This window comes from Paralichthys olivaceus, chromosome 13 (genome assembly GCF_024713975.1).
Source record: "Paralichthys olivaceus isolate ysfri-2021 chromosome 13, ASM2471397v2, whole genome shotgun sequence".
NCBI lineage: Eukaryota > Metazoa > Chordata > Actinopteri > Pleuronectiformes > Paralichthyidae > Paralichthys > Paralichthys olivaceus.
In genome coordinates, this window is record NC_091105.1 from 6743143 (window position 1) to 6767360 (window position 24218).

At 41.8% G+C, this 24218-nt stretch overlaps 1 long non-coding RNA gene across 1 annotated transcript; it reads left to right on the top strand.

Moving 5' to 3' along the window:
• The first annotated feature begins 20064 nt into the window (after nucleotides 1-20064).
• On the top strand, nucleotides 20065-20947 carry LOC138413573 (uncharacterized). Its single transcript, XR_011245947.1, has 2 exons — nucleotides 20065-20435; nucleotides 20789-20947. It is a non-coding gene; the product is annotated as an uncharacterized lncRNA (long non-coding RNA).
• The last annotated feature ends 3271 nt before the right edge of the window (nucleotides 20948-24218 follow it).

The following is a 24218-nucleotide window of genomic DNA, read 5'->3' on the forward strand; positions in this document are numbered from 1 at the left end:
ATGCACTTTATTCCAAGTGGGTCACATCTCACAGTGCAACACGTTCACAGAGCAGCTCAGGCAGAGCTTGGCATGTTTTGTAAGGTGGCGACGGGATTTCAAAGAAATCAAAAACTCAGTTGATAAAATGTCAGAACCTGGCATCGAATTAAAATCGGACCCGTTAGTTTCATATGCTATCATTGTCAGTGGTGAGGACAATCCATTTTACTTTATTTTTTCCAATAAAGCCCTGACTTCATTTTGATTTGATTTTTGTTGTTTAGAGCTTTCCCTTATTTCAAAGTATATTTTCATTTTTAATTGATATATGAGTTAAAAGTTAATATAATATTGTTAGATTTAACCCTGGTTTGAGTATTTGTACGACAGAATTCTGATGTGAAACCACTGTAGTGGTGACATTCACATAATCATTGCTTCCAATTAATTATCTTACATCAACAGTGCTGTTATTTACAGCTTCATGCATTCAGTCCTTGGCACTGTGACTTTTCGTTTCAATGCAACATTCTGTCAATGACCTTTTGCCATTGCTTGGAGAATTTTGTCACTACATCGTTAAAGGGATTCTATCATTACTGGCTAGCATGCAATTTGGTGAATTAAAATGTCATATCACCTTGTCTCACCTGTTCTTCTTTTGCCAGCTCCCCCCTCTCTCTCGTTATCTGTCTCCCTCTCTCTGCCTGCCAGTGGAGACAAAGTGGCCATTTCTCACACCAAGCCATTAATGTGCTTTGATTGAAATTCAGCATCTTGCTTTTAATCTCCAAAGTGATGTGGCAGCGATGCGTCATTATTGAGAATCTACCGCGTTGTCCTCCCATATCTCACCCCGGCCGCCCGGGCCGCCACTCGCCTCTCCAACTTAATGTGCCAAGAAAGCGAGACAAAACTGTGATTAACGCCAAGTCACTCTGCCTGCTGTCCTGCTCTGAGAAGGGCCAATGTCACTGTCCGCTTGCCTGCTCACAGAGGGTACAAAAAATAGAAAAGATGGAGACAAGGATAGAACAAGTCTGTTGTTGCAGTGGGATCCGTCATCAGCCTCAGTTTCCGTGCTCATTGGGCATGTGTTTGAAAACATGTAGCGTATTGGTATCGTAAATCATTTCCATATCTGTATTCTGTGTTCCCTTGTTCCCATGTTTTCTGGGCTTTTACCCTGAGCGTCAACAACTCAAATAGGTGCAAAGAGAGGAGATTCACGGAGAAAACAATCAGTCAGTCAGAGTGGCATGAGTCTACGTCAAACAGGGTTGTGATGCCCCACAGCCATCCACATCCACTTTTTGTGTGTTTATTCTGTTGTCTTGTAGATGTTGTTGTATTGTTGAAATTCCAAGGACCAACAAGAACAGCGCTGTGATAGCAGCAGTGTAAGGATGTTATTCAATGGAGAAATGACGTTGGTATAGTGCGGTATGACCTTCCTATACTCCAATACTGTGCCCCCCTCACACATGTGCTCTGCTCGATTGTCTCCGTGTTTGTGAGTGGGGGAGACTGAAGCTTGTCTCTCACTGGCCTTGGCAGACAAAAAAAAGAGGACATCCCTATTCTCTGCTTCCCTCAAGCAGTATCTGCGCTTGGTCTGTACCAAGTACAGCACACAAAGGAAACGAGGGGGGTGCAGGGGTATACAGGTGGGGTGGGGGTTATTGTTCCAGCCAAAGGTCAAGCATGGCACAGACTATCAGACCTATTATTGAGGTAAATACTTATATTTCAGGGCTTTTAGCCGCACTGGTTCCACTTAATCTACGTGGAAAATTGGTGGAATTTTCTAAGCAAATGGGCCTCACAAGCAGTTATGTTATAACCTATGCTACAGACATTTAGCAACGCCCTGCTATTGGAGAGAGAGCTATATATGATGTCTAATTTCCTATATTTATTTATGAAAGAGATTGGTCTTTGTCTCTCCCAAATGTGGTCGTTGTTTGAGTCTACTCCCTTCCTCTTTTTTTCTCAGTTTTTTAAGATGTCACTCTCCGTTTGCCCCTTTACTGACTTTTATTTTGTACAAAATCTATATATTAAGAATATTGTATAATAGTTTTTAAAAATCTCAAAAAGAGTATCAGTTTTGTTGTCTTTCTTTTCTAAGAGAATGTATCTCATCATCTGGTGACTGTTAAATAAATGAAATCAAAAGAAGGTCTCTCACCGTTGTCACATATTTTTTATAGATTTTTTTTCTAACATAACGAAGGGAGCTTTTCTTTACAATTCACAATATGCATTGGATTTTCCTGAGCTAACTTGGGCTTGTCAGCTGCACTTTCTCACATGTGCTTGTGCACAATAGCCGATGAGATGAATGAATGTGTGTTGCTTGTTAATTAATTTCTTCATTGTGTAGTTAGTGTCATTTTCAAAACTGCTTTCACACATGCAGACAACCCCTGCAGTTGTGTTACGCCAAGTTGCTGCGTGGGAGGCAGAAACGAGTGGGCTGTATGAATAAAAAAATTAAAAGAAAGGGGGGAATGGACCTTCACGTATGTCGAGAAACATCACTTGTGCAACAGACTGCATGAGAAAGAGAGAGAAATGGGGTGAATGTGTTTGTGAGAGAGAAAGAGGGATAGTAGTTGATAGACAGACAAAACAAGGGGGCAGCCAGACAGAGTCGGCAGGATTGGAGTAATAGGTGTGTGTGTGTGTGTGTGTGTGTGTGTGTCACAAGGCTTGTTATGGCCCATGAAGCGGTATAGGTTGGCCACAGCTGTCCCGGTCCCATTGGAGGCGTTTTCGCAGGAGGAGTGTGCAACGCTCGGCGCCATACTGCCAAGCCCCAGGGGAGCCCCGCCTCTACACTCGCTCAGACGTTTACACACACATACACAGACTCACACCACACATGCACATTCACACACATACATTTGAAAATACCACAAATTCACACGTTTTGCACAAAAGAAGCACACAGCGCGGTTATGAAACCATGTGCACTGACGCGCACGCTGAAACAGACATTTCTCACTTAGATGTACAGTTTTAATTGACTCCACTTGACAAAGCCTCTCTGCAGGGAAACAAGTGAGAAGTAGAGGGAAAGAGAGAGATATAGGTGTTGGAGGGTGGAAGCCAGGCGGTCTATATTCAAAGCTAAAGATGCTTGACACAAAAGCAAAGGATTAAGAGCTGTTTTTTGTGAACATTTGAGGGGTCTGGCGAGCCAAAACACGGCTCCGTAACTTACAAGATGTTTCATGATTTCACAATCAGACCGAACTGAGTGAGTGGAACTGAGACGGAGAGGCTGGCGTACGGCCAAAGTCTTACTCCTCATCGCCCATCTCCTGAGAGAGATGGAGGTTGAGGTAGACAGGAAGGCAGTCCAGTCCAGGTGCTGTGCCTCGGGGAGGGTCTGCTCTTCTGTTACTCATTATCAGAGAGAGGGAGAGAGAAGCTGTGTTACAGTGTCATTATTCATCCGCTCAAGCATCTGGGAGGAAGTCTTTCCTTACTTGGCCCAGTGATATCGTTGTAGAGACCGCCCTTGGAGCTAAAGGCTGGCTGGGGACACTGCTAACTGCTAACAGACAGACCCACCCAGGCAAGGCTCCAGGGTACAGATGTCCTTGAGTGCTTATGAGGATTCAGCACTTCTCGCTTTCCAGCCGAGCTGCAAAGAGAAAAACTGCTATACCTCCAAAAACTCCATTGTTCATAGAAATGATTAATACTCCAATATGGAAGGGTGGAGTTTGTTGTAAAGCCTCCAGAACAAGTGTCAAGACTTATTCTTACCCACAACAGCCACTGTAGAAATCAATTTTAATAATCACCTCCATGACATGATTTTAAAGATGTCTGAGGGAATAAGAAAAAAGCAAAGACAAAGAATTTATTATAATCATTATAACTGAATTTTGAGATGTAAAAGACTAAAATTAAACTAGTTGCAGAGATTTTAATAATATAATTTTGATTTTTCGATTTAAAGTAATCTAAAAACAGAGAGAGTAAAATATGGATAGTGTTCTGCATAACAGAGGATAAAAAAAGTTTTATTGCAGAAAAAAATCACATCTCTTGGCAGAGAAAAGTCCAACTGTGTAATTATTTCACTGTAACATGTGGTGTTGCCCTGCCAATGCCAAATGATCCTAAAGATTTTCCTTTCAATTGCCTCCATATGGGTAAAGGGCTGAGAGAGGACACCGAGAGACCACCAGGAGAGAGGTTCTGCTGGCTGAGCTGCTGAATTTTTGATTTTTGTTGTATTTTTCAAGCCAAAGCCGATAAGTTGCGCTCCGCCCTGAACTTAACTGAATAATCACGATGATTTATCGCCAAGGCAGCAGAATTTCAAATATTCAAAAAAGAGCATGATTCTTGTATCTAACTAATTTGTGTTCTGTGTTTCTATACGATTATTTTTAAAGTTATACTTTGCTCTTTCAGGAGTGTAAAATCCCTCAGGCACAGTTCACTGGATCAAAGGTTTGAGACTTGTTTCAGTTACAACTCAAAAGATGAGATTTCAAGACAAATGGCAGCATCAGTCATTTCGGTAGATTTTCAAAAAGGACATATCAGAGCTCCTCATCTAGAGAATTCTTCTCAGGGTTTTAAGACATTTATGATGTAAAATGAATTTTTCTGACCATCAGTTTTGGTATGTCTTTCATTTTTTTGCTCTCAAAGCAGCAACAGCATCAAGAATATAGTCAAAGAAGAGGTGTTAAAAATGGCAAACAACCTGCTTGGGGTTGAGCCGACACTTGAGGGTATAGTGTTAGAAGGGGTTGTCAGAAAGGCCTTTGAGAATTTTTGAATGAAAGCAGAGTTAAAAGCTGCAGGTCTGGTGCAAAGACACCAGGACGATGATGAGACAGCGGCTTGTTCAAACCTGACCTCATAGACATATAGAGGACATCTCTGTCAAAGCAAGTTGGTCACTGTGCACTGAATTTAAATATTTTATGTAATTTAACAGTATGAAAATGATGTTTAAATGTAGTTTGTTCAGCTCGATTCAGCTTTAAAGCTTTATATCTTATCACCACAGAGAGATGTTTGCATCGCTACCCGATGCCTTGAATTTCCCTCACATTGGTGTAAACAAACTTTAACAGCATCGGCAAACATTAATAACCTGGATCCAGTTTTCGTTCACTGTTTGTCTCTGTATTAAAACACCCGTCAATCAGTTTGGGTGTGGCAGTTTTTAATCTTGTGTTTTTGGTTGTGAAGATACTCTTTTCTTTATTACTGCACCTTAATCACAAAAAGTGAATTAGCATAGAGCTTGTGAACTTATTTCTTTTAAATGAGCCTCTTTAGTGCTTCTCATAATAGATGCTTTGGGATATCAGTGGATCAACCATGCAATCAACTATTTCTTGTCAGCTCTGGTTAAAAAATAGATTGAATATCTTACTAAGATAAATAGAGGACAATTATCTTTAAACAAGTCGAATAATCTGGTGCATATGGTGCTTGATAACGGTATTTATCTTAAATCAGCAAAAACAGAACTTTGTCTTGATCCTAAATTTGTATTCAAAAGTGCAGCAAACTCTTTAGAGGCATTCATTGTCGATGTTTCAAGGAAAAGAAGAAAGTCAATCTTAGATTCAACCAAACTATATAGCATACAGTCAGGGACTTCTGGTGAAGGTGTAACCTGTAACCTATGGAGAACTGGCAAACTGCAAAAAAAACTCTATCTGTCCCCATTTCCATGAACAAGACAACAAACCCTGAAGACAACAAACCTCAAGGATCCCTGCATCTAACCCCTGCAGTGATGGTGTGGGCGATTGATGGGCTCTATGTTCAGTGATCGATTAAGGATACACTGACATCAGTTACAAGAGATGCAGACGGTCGCTTTCTGCCCGAGATATACTGTAAAGCAATATAACCTAATGAGATCTGACCCAGGATTGGGTTGTATCAGCTATTTGTAAATCCATCACTAACTTTATCTGTAGGTTCCCTCTCAGTAATTACTTGCTACTGTAAAAAAAATAAAAATAAATAGTGATTTGCTAAATCCGGTTCCACCATTAAAACCTAAATATCGCAGCAAAGAAAGACACATGAGAAAAATCTGTTGCTATGACACATCTGCAGAATCCTTGGCTCAAAATAAATCATTTATAGTTTAAAGAGAAAATCACTGTACAACCACGAACATACAATTTAAAGAGCCAAGGAAATAACATTGATTCGGAGTAAGTGGTGTTGTTTTTTGATTTACAGGACGTGTAATCAATGTTAATGTAAGTGGAGGTATATTTAGTACTAAAAAATGTGTATTTCATATCTTAAAGTTGCTATTATGTGATGGTGTCAGATATCACATTACTTAGCCTCAGTCTGACATTAGATGTGTTGTTTAAGTTAGCTACACAGCAGATACACACGGAATATACTGGATGTAAATGTTTAGAAACAGCTAATCTCTAACAACAGTAGTTTCTGTGGATGGATTTAATAATGCTTAAACCTCAAATCTATTAATTCACCAGCCGTCAGTGACATGATATCATTCTGTTGCCTTATAGTCCCATAACGTTTTTTTGCTACATCCACCATTTTGTTCTGATCCGTAATCAAGCAAATATTCCCACGAATCAATGATTCATTGTCTTTAGTCTTTAATTAAAATGCTACATAGCCTACGAGAGGGGACACAACTTTAGAACTGGTGATTTGCTACATTTGAATTTAAGAACAGTGCATGGAACTAAAACTGAGGACAGCTGTAAACTTTGACTCAAAGCTCTAAAGCTCATGTTGTTGGTGATTTCTAAAAACATATTCCTCATAAAATCCTCTCATCTCTCTGAGCTTGTGGAAATAAAACAGATTACATAATCAACTCAAACATCCTTTGGGTGTCCGAGGCTACCGCGTTTTCCTGATTAAAAGAAAATGACCTACCAGGAAAATCCTCCTATATTGCTCTCCTTCGCACATTATTAAACCAATCACTGTCCTTAATGACTCCGAACCCCAACCCTTCCGCCTCTCCCCTCTTGTCCCTGTTTCACCTTCTTCCAGACAGACAAGACAGATGTAATCAGATCTTTTCTCTTCTCCTTCGCCACTGATCCACTCATCAGGAGTTCGAGACAAGGAGAGGTGTGTGTGTGTGTGTGTGTGGGGGGGGGGGGTGACCTAAAGTGATGATGACACAATTAATGTCAAATTAATGCTCCTCCTGAGCGCCGACATCCCCTCACCTCCCCTCGTGTATATCTCCCCGCCCTCACCTTCCCACCTCTGTCTTGCCTCCTTCTCTCTTCTTCCGAAGCACTTCTACCTCACCCATCCCTCCCTCGGCCCTCCCCTCCTCCTATCTAACCACACACAGCCTAATCTCACACATGGGGGAGCTCATCTCTGTGCTGCAACTAGCTTAGCTCGCTTGCACACACAGCGTATACGGTGTGGAGTGCTAATAGGGGCTGGGGGTTGGGTGGAGAGGGGAAACAGAGCGGGAGCCTGATTGGTGTCTCTAATTATGGCTTGATACTAAAGAGTAATTAATGAGTTTGTGGCTGATGGCAGCAGCTTTGGAGCGTCAGACTCGATCGCAGGAGATAAGAGCTGTTTGTGCCGAGGCCATGCGAGATCCCCTGGGACAGATGTATGAGGAGACACACATAAATACACTAAATGTGCTTACTGTTATGAACAGTTTCATGAAGTACTCTGCCGAGGTGAATTCAGGTGAAATTATCTCATGGTTTTCTTTATTAAAACAAAGTGCGCCTTGCAAAGGAGGACAGGAAGATAGTTTGTTTCCATGATGTCTTGTCTGATGGCCCTGGATTCTGCTGCCTTGCAAACTCCCTAGGCTGGCTCTGGAGTCTTTATGTTTTTTTACACTGGTAATATGTAAAATATGAGACCTTTACAGGCACTCTCGCAAAAAAAAATCAGAAATTGGGCCAAAATTTGAACACTATTGCAATATGTTCATGTAAACCTGGGAATAATACAAAAATGTGATGATTCAGAAACGCTTTCAAACTTTCAGAACTAAAACGTAAGCCCCCACAGTAGTTTTAGGACATCAGTCATATTTGGGGAGTTGACCTAACTTAACTCCTGTCCATTGCAGCATGTGGATGTGATGGACTCATCAGATGATCACTCAACTAACTCAACTTACAGTCTTTACCCGTTCTAAATAAATTGGGGCCTCAAGTTTCTAACAAATCTCCCATTGAACTGTAAATCAGAACCAGACCTAATTGAAAGTGTCAGAATCAGATCGTTATTATCAGAAATCAAGGCTGGACAAAGGTTCCTGAGAAGACAGGACTCTGCATTGAACCCTAAAAACCCTTTGCCGTGACTGGATCAGTTGTATCCACAGCACAGTCAGGTGGAACAAAAGTGACCACACCATCAGAAGATGAAAACATCAAGCTTACTTCCATGAGAGATAGAAAGCAACTTCATCACAGATACAGAATTTGCTAAATAAAGAAACTCAGATCAGGAAAAGTATTGTCAAACAAAAACATCTTGCAGTGGTCTCAGAGGACGACCAGCCATTTCTAAACCACTTCTCAGGAGGGGAAACAAGGACTAGCTCGCAGGGTTGGCAAATAATACCAGAATTTCACAGTGGGTGGCTGAAAAAGTCCTATTTATTGATGAATCCAAGATTGAGATTCAGTCAGGGTGTATCTCAGGAGATGAACAGGAAGGAGAATGATACCTCAGAGTTTGGTGAAGTGTGGTGTGGTGAAGAAGAAGAAGAACCATTTTTCAGAGACATGCTACATCCTCTGGTTTGTGTCTGTGTGGGGACGGAATCTTACTGCAGCAGGTTCATGACCTAAATGTCATCTCAAGGCCTTTGCAAAAATGACTTGAAGACCAAAGAAAACCAAGAAGTCTAGACTTTCATCCACTTTCCTCCATGGTCACCTCACCTCAACCTTATAGAACATTTATGTCACATTCTGTGACATCATATAAAGCTGCAGCGTCATCGGGTTTGCATAAACATACGCAGTCCTTTCCACCTCGTGTGCATGATGTCAGTAAAGTAAAGGGGTTATATTAAGATAAACTGAGGTTCATGTAGATTTTTTAAAGCTTTACATTTTTGATTTATTATATTATAGCTAATTTCTTAAAACTCGTTTTATTAGATATTTGATGATCCAAGGAGCTGAAGATATATAAAATAAACTGTGCTGAAGAGTGTCCATGTACTGCAGGAAACAGACTGTGATGATGGTGAGAAAAATCTAAGAATCTCAATCCATCCATTATCCATCTATCTGTAATCACAGGGGGGCTGGAGCCAATCCCAGCTGACACTGCATCAGAGGAGGGATACATCCTGGACAGGCTGCCAGAGCATCAGTATGAGACAAAAAACTATTGACAAGAAACCTAATGCAGAAAACACATGCAAGTCCACACAGACAGACTCCTGCTGAACCAAGATCTGAACCAGGAACTGAACCAGGAACTGAACCAGGAACCTTCTTGCAGTAATGTGAAAATCTTTACAACTGCGTCTATCTGAGATCTAAAACATCTACAAATAAAACAAAAAAGGAACTAAAAAAACCTTAAAACTCCAAAAATCTATGCCAGTAAAACATTTTTGACGCTTGTGATTACGGCCTCCAGCCCATATGGGACACATACAAAGAGAAATAATGATGCTACAACAGAGACGGAGAAGTGGACAGAGAGAAGCCCAAAGCTTGAAGGACAATATGTGTGTGCTTGTGACTGTGTGGCTGTGTGAGACAGAGAGAGAGGAAGCTTGAGAGAGACAGCGTGCTGAGGAGTGTCTCTAAAAGGGGCAGCTGTAGTGTAGTTAATGAGGCCTGCAGTCCAAAGCCCAGTGTGTGAGCACATTGTGTGTGTGTGTGTGTGTGTGTGTGTGTGTGTGTGTGTGTGTGTGTGTGTATTAGCCAGAGATAGGGATACACAGACTGTAAATGTGTGTGTTTTCATGTGGCTGAGGTGAGTTACCCAGTGTGCAGTCTTGCTTGACCCTCAGTAATCCTGTCACCTGGAACCAATGGACCTCAGAGAGGAGAGAGCAGGAGGGAGGGCGTGGGGATGAAACAGAGACAGTGAGGAAGAGTTTTTTTTTAAAAAGGTGCCGCCTCTTACTCAACCGAATAACTGGAGCAGACTTTCAGCATGGCTGCTAACAAGCGCTCTGTCTCTTCCACTCTCTCTCTCTCCCTCTCTCTCTCTTTCTCTCTCTCTCTCTGCTTCCTTTCATTTGTCTCTCTCTCGTTACCCCTCCATTTCTTTGCCCTCTCCAGAGTGGCACTTTAATGAGCAGAATGTGTGCGTGCGGTGGCCAGGTTACCATAAGAGATGCTTCACAAGGGCTTCTGATTATAAAAACCCATGTAAAGAGACAAAGGGAGAGAAAGAAAGAGGCCCCTGGTGAGACAAGCTCCAGCTTTTCACAGCTCACCCCCACAGGGAACTGAGCTGACAGCTGATATGAAGTCCACTACTTTTATGGGAGCATGCGAGGCTGGCCAGAAGAACCACTGTCCCCACAGTAGCTGCATAGAGATGGTCGCTATAATAATAAAGATGCATTGAAAGATACCTTGGCTGAAATTGTGCACTTTAAACTTTTTTTAAATTTCTTAAGAAATTGTCACTCATTAAGTGAAAAAACTTTCAAAATAGCCTGGGTTTCCACTCACATTTTTAATTAGCAAATTTTTTTTATTTTAAAATATCGTAAAAGAAAGTTGGTTGAGGTGAACAAAGGCAAACTTTGGTGCGATAATAAAACTGTGTTCAGATCCTAAAGGTCAAAGCTGGAGTCGATAGCTTAGCATCAATCTTCCCATCTATCAATATCTATATATATAATATTTGTGTCCTTTACACACAATTCAATATATAGTTTTTCCTGTTTTCAAACAATTGAGGATAATATATATACTTCCATAACTTCATTATAGCTTTTATATTCACAACTTCACTATTTTAAATTAAGGCCTCTCTCTGGAAACTCCCTAAAAAAATAATATTGAGTGCTGGATCTGTACGCAACACACATCTTTACTCTGGCACCTAACATGATACATATTCCAGTGAGAGTGAATGTTAGCATTAAAAAAACTAACATTAGCATGCTGCCTGCCTGCTGCATGAGTTAAGAGCACAGATTCACTCACTTGTGTTATATGTGTAACAGTAGCTCTGTCACATGATGTTAACCGATCAGCCACAAACCAAGAAATAACTTAAACAAGAAAATACATTTTACATCACATAAATGATGGTTCAGTTTTTTGAAAACATGCAATATGGAAGTTTACACTGTTCATAACATCCGCAACATTAAAACCACGATTTGATATTGAGGCGGAGGATATGTCACATTAACATGAACTCTCATATTAGAGCTAACTGCAGTTAAAAGAGGCAGAACTCCACTTCTGTCAAACTCTGTCAGTCCATGAGTTAATCAGCATTATTGATCAGCCACAGTGGATCATTAATAGAGACTCTGCGTGCCGATTTATTTTTTCCCCCTGGAGAATTAAAAGCACAACAACATGACACGTTTTTCATCCTAAGCCATTTATCTGCAGCTCTCTCAGGAGTCACTGAGACTATCACCGAAAATCTAAACACGAGTCGAACATGGACCCTGACGAGCGTTTGTTCATTTAACAGCCACCAGTGCACGATAACAGTGTGAGCTGTCTGACCTTAATACGGATATTTATCCCCACAGTCTCAGTGCAAAACCATCCAGTGCCTTCATAAAATCCATGACTCTGACCAGATTGCTGGAGCTAATAGCTCATTCTGCACCGTGAGGTTACAGGGAGGTATCTCCTAAAGAGTGAGACAATATTTTCCCTTTGCAATACGTTTCCAATGAAGTTTCACTTTCAGTCATTTTGAGTAATACAGAGAACTTGATGAAAACGATCAGGGATAACAATACAGACTGATATCTGACTATGTGCTGGGACAGCTTGGTTGAATTTAAGGCTGTTGGGCCTCAGTGGTGGTTTGTGGTCTTCTTAGTGAGTCCATTCCAGTTAATACTTTTTATCTTAATATACAAAAATGGTTTTGCATATTTTCAGTAATTAAGTATCAATTGACTCCATCCTAGTACAGTGACTTGCTTCATTGTTCAAAAATACCGAAAGTGATTCATAGAAAATATTTTTTGTTAAAGAAAATAAGATTTTTGACTCTGTTACGTAGAAATTGATTTGATGAGATGAAGAACATTGATGTACGGAAGGCATCTGTCTCTCTTCTTCTGTGTCTTTGGTTGCAGTATGTTTTTTTATTTGTGAAATATTGAAACAGCCTAGTGGGCAAACAAAGACAAAAGTGGAGATGGATGCTGGGAAACATGTGTAACCGAGTACTTGTGGTGACTTTGCCAGTGGAGAGGTCTCTTCAGAACAACATAGGTCCCCCTGGTGTGGGCAGAGGTCCCCGTGGTAGAGCTCTGCTATGGGCCTGCCTGTCAGGAAATAAAAGGGGGCGTCTGCCAGCTAGAGTGTGTATGATGGTGGGATTTTTTTTTTTTTTGGTCAGTGTGAGTAGAGGCCTAACAGGCAATCACAGTGGAGGAGGGTGTGTGTGAGGGCATCCATCATAATATTGTCTGCCCAAGGGCTCGTTTCTCACACACTCGAATTATAGAGATAGCACTGACAGTAGCACACACTGTCACTCAGAAGTGTCTGTGTGCGATATACACAAACAAACACACACATACACACACAGATATAAACAACACACACAAATATGGCTCGGCCAGTGTACCCCTCAGACACACACACACACACACACACGGCCATGCCGATGCCTTCACATAATGCCTCTACACACACCCTTCAGTCACATGTTCCACACACACACACACACACACACACACACACACACACACACACACACACACACACACACACACACACACACACACACACACACACACACACACACACCTTGCAGCAGCAGTCACAGCAGGCAGGCAGGGTACAGTGTGTGGTGCAGTGTGGTAGTGGTGCTGATTCTTCACTGAGAGGAGCGGTCCAGTCTAGACGGAGGCGATAGACATCTCATTAGGCTCTCACTCGCTCTCCCTCCTCTGCTGCACCCGCCGGCTAGCAGCCTGTCCTTACTCTGAGGGCCGGAGTGGAGCGGAAAAGGGGGGAGATCGAGCGAGATGATGGAGGAAAGGAGAGCTGGAGAGACTGAAATGAGGACAACAAGAAAAACGTGAGAGGGAAAGAAGAGAAAATGAAATGAGAGAGATGGGGGGAGGGAGAGAAAAAGGGAAAATTAGACAATGATAATAGCAATAATAGTCTTGATCCTCCAGGAGGCCCACTCCCACAGGCCCCTTCTCTCTCTCTCTCTCTCAGGCTCCTTCTCTCTGTCAGTCCCTCCACTGCCCTCCCTCCTATCTTCCCTCCTGCTGCTGTTTCACTCTTAATTAATTTCTCACTACTCACCAGAGCCCAGAGCTGCAGCTCTCCTCAGCCGGCCTCCGAGACCATGCTCAGATCAGCGCTCCCGTTGCCTCACAGCTACAGCGGCTTCGCCTCTGCCTGCGCCACATTTGGCTTCAAATCAGCACCGAAGGTAGGCCTGCACCATGACATTGCCACGGGGCACGGATCTACACTTAGATCAGTTTCACTTGCATAAGTCACAGTTAGGCGATCCTCCGCTCTGTCAGTCCATTAGGTTTTATGGGGTCAGCTGATTTGCACCTCGGCGTGCGGCAAAGTCAAGCGGCCTGCACTCAGATCAGATTGTTTTCACAGTGTGACTTTCATAAACTACCCTCGTCATCTGACATCCTCACTGGGTGCTCGTGTAAAATGCAAACAAATCAGACCTAAAAGACAACTTTTGAGATTGAAAATTATCAAAAATAGTAGAAGATATTAAAGAAAAATCTGGTTTATAGAAAGTTCAGACATTTTAAAGAAAATTCCATCCAGACTGGGATTCAAACAGGGAACCTTCTCCTACTCCACCGTGCCGCCCTCCTTGTAGCATATGACTTAAAATGGATAAAGTCTGAGAAAAGCAGCAGCAAAGCTAAATGAGGCATGAAAAGAGGGCTCATACAATCACATATGTTAAGCAAACAGTAAAATAAAAAAAACAGTAGAGTTTCTCTTATCAGTGGAATCCGTAATCACAAAGTATTTCCTTATCACGGACAAAAGATGTTTTATACATGATATCTGGGCTCTGAAGCAGTATCCCACATTTCAAAATAAAATAAAATACTGGATGATGCTGAAGAAGGGTCGAGCACCACAGACCGAGCAAACCCTGAATTGTTTCATATGGCAACAAGTATGAATGAAACAAATTGTGCACCCCTTTGTCCGAGAGGTACATTTTCATTATCATCCCCTTTTATCCTTGATCCCAAACGTCCAGATTAGGAACCTGTACCTGATGTAAGTTTCCATCACAGACCGATGCCGAGTCAACTGTGACGACTGCATTTGCTGTAATTGTGCGCACATCGTTTTCCTGTGCAATTAGGGATGTCTAGTGAAATTCATGGTGCATTTACTTTTAGTTTCACCTACTGTTTTGTTAATCTGGTTTAAGTGTCGGGGCTTCACAACCCGTTTGATCATCTGACTGTTTATTTCCCAGATCCCGGCAGTTACTTGACAAGTACAGAGATGCACTAAACTGAACAGTCCTCTGAGTGATTGCTGGGTAAGTCCAATATTTAAGATCTCATACAGTCTGTGGTTACATAAGCTGCACCTAAACACACAGACACACACACACACACACACACACAAATACACAAATTACACCCAACCCTACGATGACCTTTGCCTCACTCCCTAATTCTCAGCTCCTAGTAATCGTAGCCCAGGGCGTAGCTAAAGTGCTCAGTGAAGCTCTTTCTGCTGGCTACCTCACACATCAAGACAAGAAGACGGGGCCCTGACCTCCAGGTTTACCAATACCCCCATCTCCCTACACACACACACACACACACACACACACACACACACATACTCACACACTGAGAGATGCGCTCACATAGTCTCGTAAACCCCAGAGCACTGGTTCTCCTCCCTTAGCAGAAATTGAGATTCCTTTATTTCTGAAATTGCTATTGCGGTAATTGTTCAGTGAGTTAGAGAAAGGATGGCAGGACAAAAAGAAAAAAAAAGAGAAAACTGCAAGAAATTCAGCAGACGTTCTCAAGGTTGCTGTGCAGTTTGTGTAAAAAAAGAGCCAGAGAAAGGGAGGGAGAGAAAGCAAATGCATAGAGGAGCCCAAGGCCAGATGTGTGCTGTGACCTTCCTCAAGGGAACCAATCACTGTTGGCCTTTAGGTTTGACCTTTAACCCATGTGGCTGCCAAGTGGGCCACAGAGTAATATATAACACTGTATACTTCGCATTGTATTCTCACAGCTCAACTACTCACGATGTTTGTTTCTCTCTGTGGAGACCATTTGGTGTCTCTCGCGCAGTCTGTGCACCTCAGTCACCCGCTACAGCTCGCTACAGTCACCTGACTTTCTCCAACGCCACGTTACAAGAAACCTGGTTATCAAAGTTGAGGTAAAGGATGTAGACAAAGATGGTTAACACTGTGAGATAAATCAGGTTTCTACACCATGAATCCACATATAAATGGATTTTTACAGTTGCTTCATTGTGTGCGTGTGTATGACAAAGTCCTCAGACTGGGAGAATATCCCTGTGCAGCAGGACGGTGGGTTGAAGGGAAATGTTATTACTCACAGTGATGTGTCCTTGGATGCAAAGCAATTTATTGTCTAAACCTGAAAAGTTTAAATATGTTTGTCTCCAATGCTGAAAATTAAACTGTAACACACCAGATTTCACCCAATCAGGTTGCTTTTGTGCACAGAGACGTTGTCATTCAAACCTTTCTCACACTTCTCTGCAAAGACATATCCCACATCCTCTCCTCAACCTCTCCTGTCCTCTCCTGCCCTCTCCTCTCCTCTTCTCTCATCCTCTCCTCTCCTCTCCTCTTCTATCATCCTCTCCTCTCCTCTTCTCTCATCCTCTCCTCATCCTTTCCTCTGTCTGCCTCCTTTCCTCGTTAAATGAGCCACAGGGGAGCATCAGACAAACCATAACCTAGCAGCTGGAGCTTCCAGCTGGGTTAAGAAGGAGAATGTGAGGAAAGAGGAAAAAAAGAGAAACAGTAGCATCTCCTCATGGAGACGGCAAAAAAAACAGAGCTTACAGGGAGAGAGTCTGATGCTTCAAGTCAAATGTGTATTTGCACTTGTGTGAGAACACATTTTACAGTGCATCTCCATAACACAGTTTTATGGGGATTTACACTCACTTCAATCCTTGTTGAGATCCGATTATTAAAGTAAACTGTTTCTGTGCTTGTGGTTTTCATGTTGAGTGAATGTGGTGGAAAATAAGAGAACTGATATGTTGAAGTAACTTTTTCCTTGACAGAAATCTGGGTTATAATAAGCTTTTTACTACTACAGAAAATGTCCGGACAATAGAATCTACACATTATCTGGACTTTCACAAATGAACAACTTTGCAGGAGACATGTTCATAACAGCAGGAAAAGGTCGACTGAATGTTGTTGTCTTTCGGAGTTGACATCTCCTTCAGCGTCTTCTACGTGTACGACACCTGTTTTCATCCTGAGGTGTTAGTATTCTTTTTTTTTCAGTTTCGTGTCTTTCGTGTGTTTGAAATGACGTCAACATGCTCACTGTGAATTCTCCAGACTTGGAGAGAAATAACCCATCAGATCATTTCAGGACAATATCCAGGGTTTGTCTGAAAGCAGCGATATAGTCAGGGGAAACATAACTCTTTGTCTTTCTGTTGATTCATTAGTTTGAGTTCCTGCACCATTCTCTCAATCTTCTCCCATCACTTCTTGTATCTTTGCAAAGTAACTTATCTTTGTTTGCAGTCATTCGTCCTGCCTGGTCACAGTATTAAACCCCTCCTCTCAAAGCAGTCACTTGAGGTGCTGAAATGCTAGAAAAGAGAAATACCCAAACCAGTTGGGGAGTAGAGACCACTGGGACAAATCTGATGATCCTCACTCGAACCTTGGAGCCGTTTCTCCACATTCACGATATGCAAACCGTGATTTACAACGCGGTATAATTTCCCCATTTGCTCACTTTGACACATTTCAATAATCAGAACAAATACCCTCCTTGCCACCAATTCACAAACATAAGACTTGCCAATTTAACTGCAGCGCTTGTGAAAGGGCCTCTGAACCTCACAAACTGCACTGAACTGAAACTTCCTCAACAAAACGTTGAAACTCGACCATTTTCAAGAAAATCTAAGGTAGAATCCAACTACAGCTTCCGGCTCTTCTTCATTCTCACTTTGGTTTTTCTTAACCCAATGGAATCAACTTCTCAGGTCAAGTCACTGTAGTAACCACCTGGGATTAGTAACATGCAATGAAAGTAGCTTCCCATTACCTCTTTAATGTGAAATTTATATATTATATTATAATGTGTCATATTATGTCTGTAATACATATAGAATCAGCATTGCACAAGAATAAGAAGTCACTTTTTGAGTAAACTCCTGGAATGGGTAAAATGTAGCTTTTTATTTGATTAATAAAAAATAACCAACAGATTATTCGACTATTAATTATAATTATTATTCGCATCCCTAGCTGGGATGTCTTAATATATATGTGGCATCGACACTGGATGGATGGATGCGTTTGGAATCACAATATAATAACTGCAGCATGTTTTTTTCCCTTGCACCTGCAGCCAAAGCTAAAGCTTATAATGTATAATTGTAAAAGTCTGTCAGTATAAATAAACAAATATATGTTATTCATGAGTTCTAATAGGATAAAGAAGGATTGAACAAGTCACTGTGAGTGAAATTATGTAAGTATCCTCAGAGTCCTGTATGTGGGCTGGTGACACAGGAGATATACTTAGAAAGGAAGTGGTGGGAGTTGCTAATCCAGATAATTTGGACTATTCTACATCATCCGAAAAATGCAAAGCTTCTCTGAACCCGAACTGTAAATTTACACATTGCTTAAGCCTCAAGATAATGAGATTTGAAATGAATAATGAGATTTGAAAACATACAGAGGTGCTAATCTGGGATCGTTATTTTTGATGCACTTTTTTACACATTTTTTTTGCTACCATTTAATGTTTTATGACAAGTCTACCTTGCCATCTGTGCCTCATGAAAACCATGATAAATGTAGATGTCTGACTTGAACGACGCTCCCTGTGGGATTTTTATTTATCCTGCGTGTTCACACATTTTGAGTAACACCATTCAGGAGATGACTTCAGATGAAACTGCCGTCAGGAATCTCCGACAGCATCTCGTTCATTATGATTTTCAAATCCCCGTAGTGAACCTAAATCTGACCTCTCATGGCGTATGGAGGGAAAAGGTAAGGGGTGTGCTGGTACAGGCCAAGCAAGGGTTGACGAGCAGGCCAAGTAGACAGGGACCGCTCCCCAACCTCCCACCCATGAACTGACACTAATTGAGAGGTCTATGAAATATAGATGATGTCTGTGGTGCCCCCCTCCCGCAATCTCCCCCTGCTCTCTGCTGCTCCTCACGTCCTCTGTCTGTCTGCTTGAGTGACTTGAGATCAAGATTGTATACAGACGCAGAGTTGGCACGAGCATTCCCAGCTGCACGTTAGGTATATCAGGGATGGTCGGGTAGACACGATCGGTCATCCCAGTCGATCAGCGTGTGCTTGTGTGTGTGAGAGGGAGAAAGAGAAAGCACAGAGAGGCAGGAAGTAAGAATGTGAAAATTGGAAAATATAACTATAGCCACTTCAGTCTGCATGCCTGCTTTTTTTACTTTACACTGATGAACAATCAAACACACACACTTCATGTTGTGGCGGGTCAGTGTGTGTATGTGTTTGGCATCACAAAATATCAAGACAGCAACAACAAGAAAAAACGTGGGAAAAACCTTTAAAATCAAAATTCCCCCGAACCTCCCCTAAAGGACTATTTTAGTGATAAGTTGAGGTTATTTTTTTCAGTTTCCTTGTTTAACATTGTCCACATCAGAAGGGCCGTCTGGGTGGTGTGGAGTTATGGTGGGCAAGGATGTGGTGGAAGAAGACGTCGTAAACTGGAAAGATTCTCTCAGAATTCTCCCAATATTGTTTACGGGTTTAGGTGATTCTGTCATGGGTGGTAAACGACCACTTCCGTCTGCAAATGCACCACATTGTTTCGGTTGAAAATCTGCCACTGTGCCCATGCATACCTCCCCAGTGGTAGAAGAGATGTGCAAGTTTTAGCATTGATACAGGAAGTAATGTGTCTGGTATGTGGAGAGAAAAGTTGTGAAGGTCAGGCTGGTGGCTGACAGGCAGCATGTCTGACTTCTGTGGCTTAGATCAGAGTTAGTCTCAAACCTCCACTCTTTTCTCTTAACCTTGTTAATATATTAACTGGGTTGTATTTGCTGTAGATAGATAATGTATGAAGACATGATTCTTAAATCTGTAGTAAATGTTCAAAAGTGTCTTGAACGCTGTTTTTCTAGAATTGTCCAATATCAGTGTTCTCCTTTTTGATAGTAATTGCGTCTGGTGATTAGCCAGCAAGGTTACCACCAACTGCACAGCAGTAATTCTGTTTTTTAGATGATTCAGCTTGAAATGTTTAAAAGTTACTTACAAAAGTTTCCAACCAACTCATGAAAAAAGTATTGGCTTAATTAGCCAACACATTTAATTTCAGGAGACAAAATTGTCAGTAACTGGCCAGAAATGAGAAGCTTCACTGTCTCTCATCAGGATCCACTTTCACTGATGATTTTTAAATGATAAATCTGCCCAATTTATCAATCCACATTGAGAAAACTTTGGGATCTTCTTACGTGTTTGGATCATTTTCTTGACTCTTTGAGGATCTTTTGTAGGACTAATAGGATTTATCAACTTTGACTTAGTTGTTTTATTAGTGTTTGGTTTTTTGGATTTGTATCTCAGAGTTCATTATTTCCTGTTTTATTTTGAAACTTCTTTCCTGTGTGTCTCTCTTCCATCACTTCCTGTCTTTGTCTGATTTCCCTCCTTTAGTGATTACCTGCCTCACCTCAATCACTTCCACATGTGCCAGTTTAACTTTGTGTTTTACTCTGTGTTTCTCTTTGTTCAGATCCAGTTTGTCCTCATGTGTTTTTACAAACTTAAAGTTTTGTGACCTTGACTTTAGTCTTTTTGAGTTTTTGGATTCGACTGCCTCCTTCTCGTGAAACACTACACCATCGTGGCTCCAGACCACGATCTTTACTGTGCAGACTTTAAAAGACATCGGCTCAAGATGGCAGCCTTAGGATCCGGGATATTTTAGCTTCATTTCTGGAAAATGGGAGGAGGTGGAGACATGTCGTCCATCTTCACAGTCTATGGTAAGAACTAACAGCTTTAAATTTGTTGCAACAGCATCAAGGCTTGGTGAACAGTATTGGATATCATTGCATTACTATAGTGCCAGGGCCACAATGAATGACCCATGAAAGATATCAAGTATATTTGACAAAATTAAGATTTTCCAGTCAGCGTCAGCAGCATATGGAGACACAGTGACCCCCTCTCACATGAAGGTGGGCTGCAAAGCTCCGTAATGACTCGGTGTGAAAAATGGTTTGGTGTCAGTCGTCTAGTGCAGTGGGTGGAGGTCAGGGTCAGAGGTCAGTCTGTGAAGGTCTTCACATGTGTAATTATACAAACATGTTGTTCACGTGTGTGTGTTTGTCTTTAGAGGAAGCAGGAGGATGAAGAGGTCACTGACTCGCCCCCGCAGCTGCAGGGGAGATGTTTAAAAGGCCAAAGGTAGAGGATGCATGGAGGTCCGTCGCCACTGTGGTTATATTTAGGTGACAAGACCACATTCACTTGGGAATTACAGTATAACCTCATATCTAAAGGTGTCCTTGCTCAATTCTTCAGTCTCTCATTTCTGTCTTTGCTTTCTACTAAGTTTTGCTCTTTCCCTCGTCTCATTTGCATTATATTTTTATGCCTAATCCCCTTCAGTTAAATTCAGTTAATTTCAAATACAGTTTGCTCAGTTTATTTTATATGAAAATTATAAAATAGCGATGCCAATAAATGTATCTCAAAAAATCACTATTAAAATTACAATAATGAGGCTCTGCCAGAGACTCTGGGACACCACACACACACACACACACACCTACACACACACACACACCCTTGTCCTTTCAATAACTCCAAGAAAATGTTGCTTACCCTCAGCACATTGCTTTGGCTGTCAGTCGTCTTCCTGCTTTCTCCAATGGCTGGCTCTCACACAAGTGGGAAATGGTGCTTCTGTGTGAGTGTGTGCGAGCGCATGTTTCGTGTGTGTGTGTGTGTGTGTGTGTGTGTGTGTGTGTGTGTGTGTGTGTGTGTGTGTGTGTGTGCTCATGTGCAGATGCACTTGACTGTTAGAGTACGCGTGTTTGTGCATGATCAGCTGAAATGCAGAGCATCATTCTGGAACTGTTCAGTGGAACAATGTCGGGTGCAGCTCAGGAGAAAGACCTCATTCTGCCCTGGAGTAAGAGATCTCAGTTTCGATGGAATACCCGCGCTCAGTTTCTGCTTTTTTTCAGATATTAAGTGACATCAGCGACACCGAGGTCAGCCATGCAGTCAGTTGTGGAGCCGTTCTGTCCCACTTCAGCAACGTTAAACCCCTTTAAATCTCATTATTTGTCTCATTGGCCTCTGCAGCACATTTTCCACCAAACCTCAACGTATAATTTGTGCCAATCCAATGCTCCATATTTCTCTCTCCAGGTAAATGGAAGAAAATTAGACTCTCGTGTAAAAATGGGTCTCCAGGTCATTTGTGGAAGCAGCATTTTAGAAACATTTTATTCTTTGGCGACCTTGAGTGGCTGTGGAATGATGATGGGAGCGAAGGAGGAGGTCAGGTGAAGTAGTATGAAGAGCAACAAAGGCCATGTAGACAGGAGAAATATTGCTTTGGATGGATGGGTCGCAAAAACACGACACTTTGGCAACATTCACACTTCTCTGTTTTCCTTTCAGTCTAAAACAGCCTCCGTCCACATGAGCACTTTGGGTCCGTATCATTTGTTTAATCCCACTCAAATGCACTTTTCATGTGACCACGCACGTACACATGGGCATGCATGTGGTTGTTAGTTAGTACTAGAAGCAGCAATGATGAAAAGTAAAATGCAGCTGTTGGCAAAGACAGCAGGGTCAACAACACTTGTAAGTGATGATCCATTACAGCCGGGGTTCATGCCGGTTGTTTACTTCCTGAAGGAGGTCTTGTGTGACGAGCCTGATGAGTCAGAGAAGGTTACGTCTTAACTGAAACGACGTCTGTGCCTACATCATGGTATCCAAAAATGTAGTGTGGATGTAGCCTCTGACACAGGAGACTGAATTTAATTCCACATGTAAAACTCATAGTCTCTGTTGTGTTTTAATATTTGTGCCGGTGACAACAGATGTCCTCCACCCTGAAGGAAGTGTACATTTTCATCCAAACCATGATCTGCTTCTAAACATTGTTGTGCTTAAACGAAACAAAAGCCCAGTACGATTCATTCCGCTACCTTAGCTGCAGAGTTATCATTGTTGCCATGACGATGAGGGCCTGGTTTGCTCCTGGAGCCGAGGTGAGGGACAAATGACCTGTATGGTTGTTCAGGTTTGGAAGGAGCTTGTTGGAGAAAATCAGTGAAGTGAGCAGCAGCAGGGCACAGGAGAGATAGACTGAAAGCAGCACAAGGACAAAGGAGACTTGCTGTGAATGTGCTGTGTCCATTAACCATTATTTCCTCTCCTTTGTCTCCAGGTAGTTTTCTGGTCCTTTTTACTCTTATTATTTCTATTCACGTCCCCACAGCTTCAACAGTAGACATCTATATGTTTATTCTCATATATTTTCTATTTTCTCTGTTCGCTATTACTTTGTTCCCCATTTTCTTATTCCTTCATTGTGGTAATATGCTGTACTAGTTGCATTAAGGTAAATGCATTTTGGCCATTTATTTAGAGCTGGAACAGGCTCATGCTGGAGATCACACTTTTCCAGTTTCCCTGGCTTATCACACTTCTTCTCATTAGGGTGAGAATTACTTTATCATTGTTATTGATTCAATTAGCAGATTAGTTTGGACTGTATCTTTTAAGATGTCACACTTAGCTAGTTTAGTACGTCTTCAACACCTTGGCTAAATTCCAGTTGTTTCATAACCTTTAAGCATTAACTTAACGTTCCCCTCGAGACCTCGAGATCTGTTTGCTTCTGGTGCAGGAGCGTTAGAGTTTGAGTTTGCACGTCGATATTGTTGTTTGTTTTAATTCAAAAGAGCTCTGCTGCTTTCAATCGGATCACAAGTGCGGAATATTGACTAAAGCCTGGACACAAACCAACCAAATGTACTTTCTTTGTATTTCCCCATGTTTTCTTTGGAATTTGGATTCATCAACAGACCCTTATTTGCCATTGATGACTAAACAGGAGAACCGGTTTATTATTGCTCTGTTCAATTTTGGTGTTTGAGTAAAAGCCCTGAGGCCATGCCTCACTAATGCAGCCTTCACACAGGCTCGTCTTTACACGGTTCATGAAAAGAGTCCATTTTGAGGTTTCCCTCTCAAGGTATTCCTCAGTCCTGGAGATTTTCTAAAAAAGCTCAGAGTTCACAGGTTGTGATGTGTTTGCTGTTATTTTCAGAAGCATGTGAGGCCACAGAAGTTTGGGTTGGATGATAAATTAATTTATTGTAATTTCAATCTTAGTTATGTCTTTGTAATTCTATAATTCGTCAGAGTAAAATGTTTAAATTCCCAATGACTTCCTTTTTTGTATTTCCTACGATAGGCTAAGTATTTTCCAAGTTCTCTACCTTCTAGCAGGTCTTTTGTTTTTCTACACTGTGGCTTTTCTGTTGGTTCAGACATTTCTACACACGAGATCTCTCTTCCCCTGCCGGTCAGCAGCTCAGGTGTTACATGCACAGAGGCTCACACCCTCCCCACACATTAACACCATTTCTCTGGCATTTCCACTGTAAACACACGGAACCTCCGAGACATGAACTGTACAAAGCTCCTGGAAAGTGAACCTGGGTCTCTGCTGTGTTGGGTGAGTTCACTACACTGTGAGGTGACACTTCTTGATCCACCAGGACTGACATGCA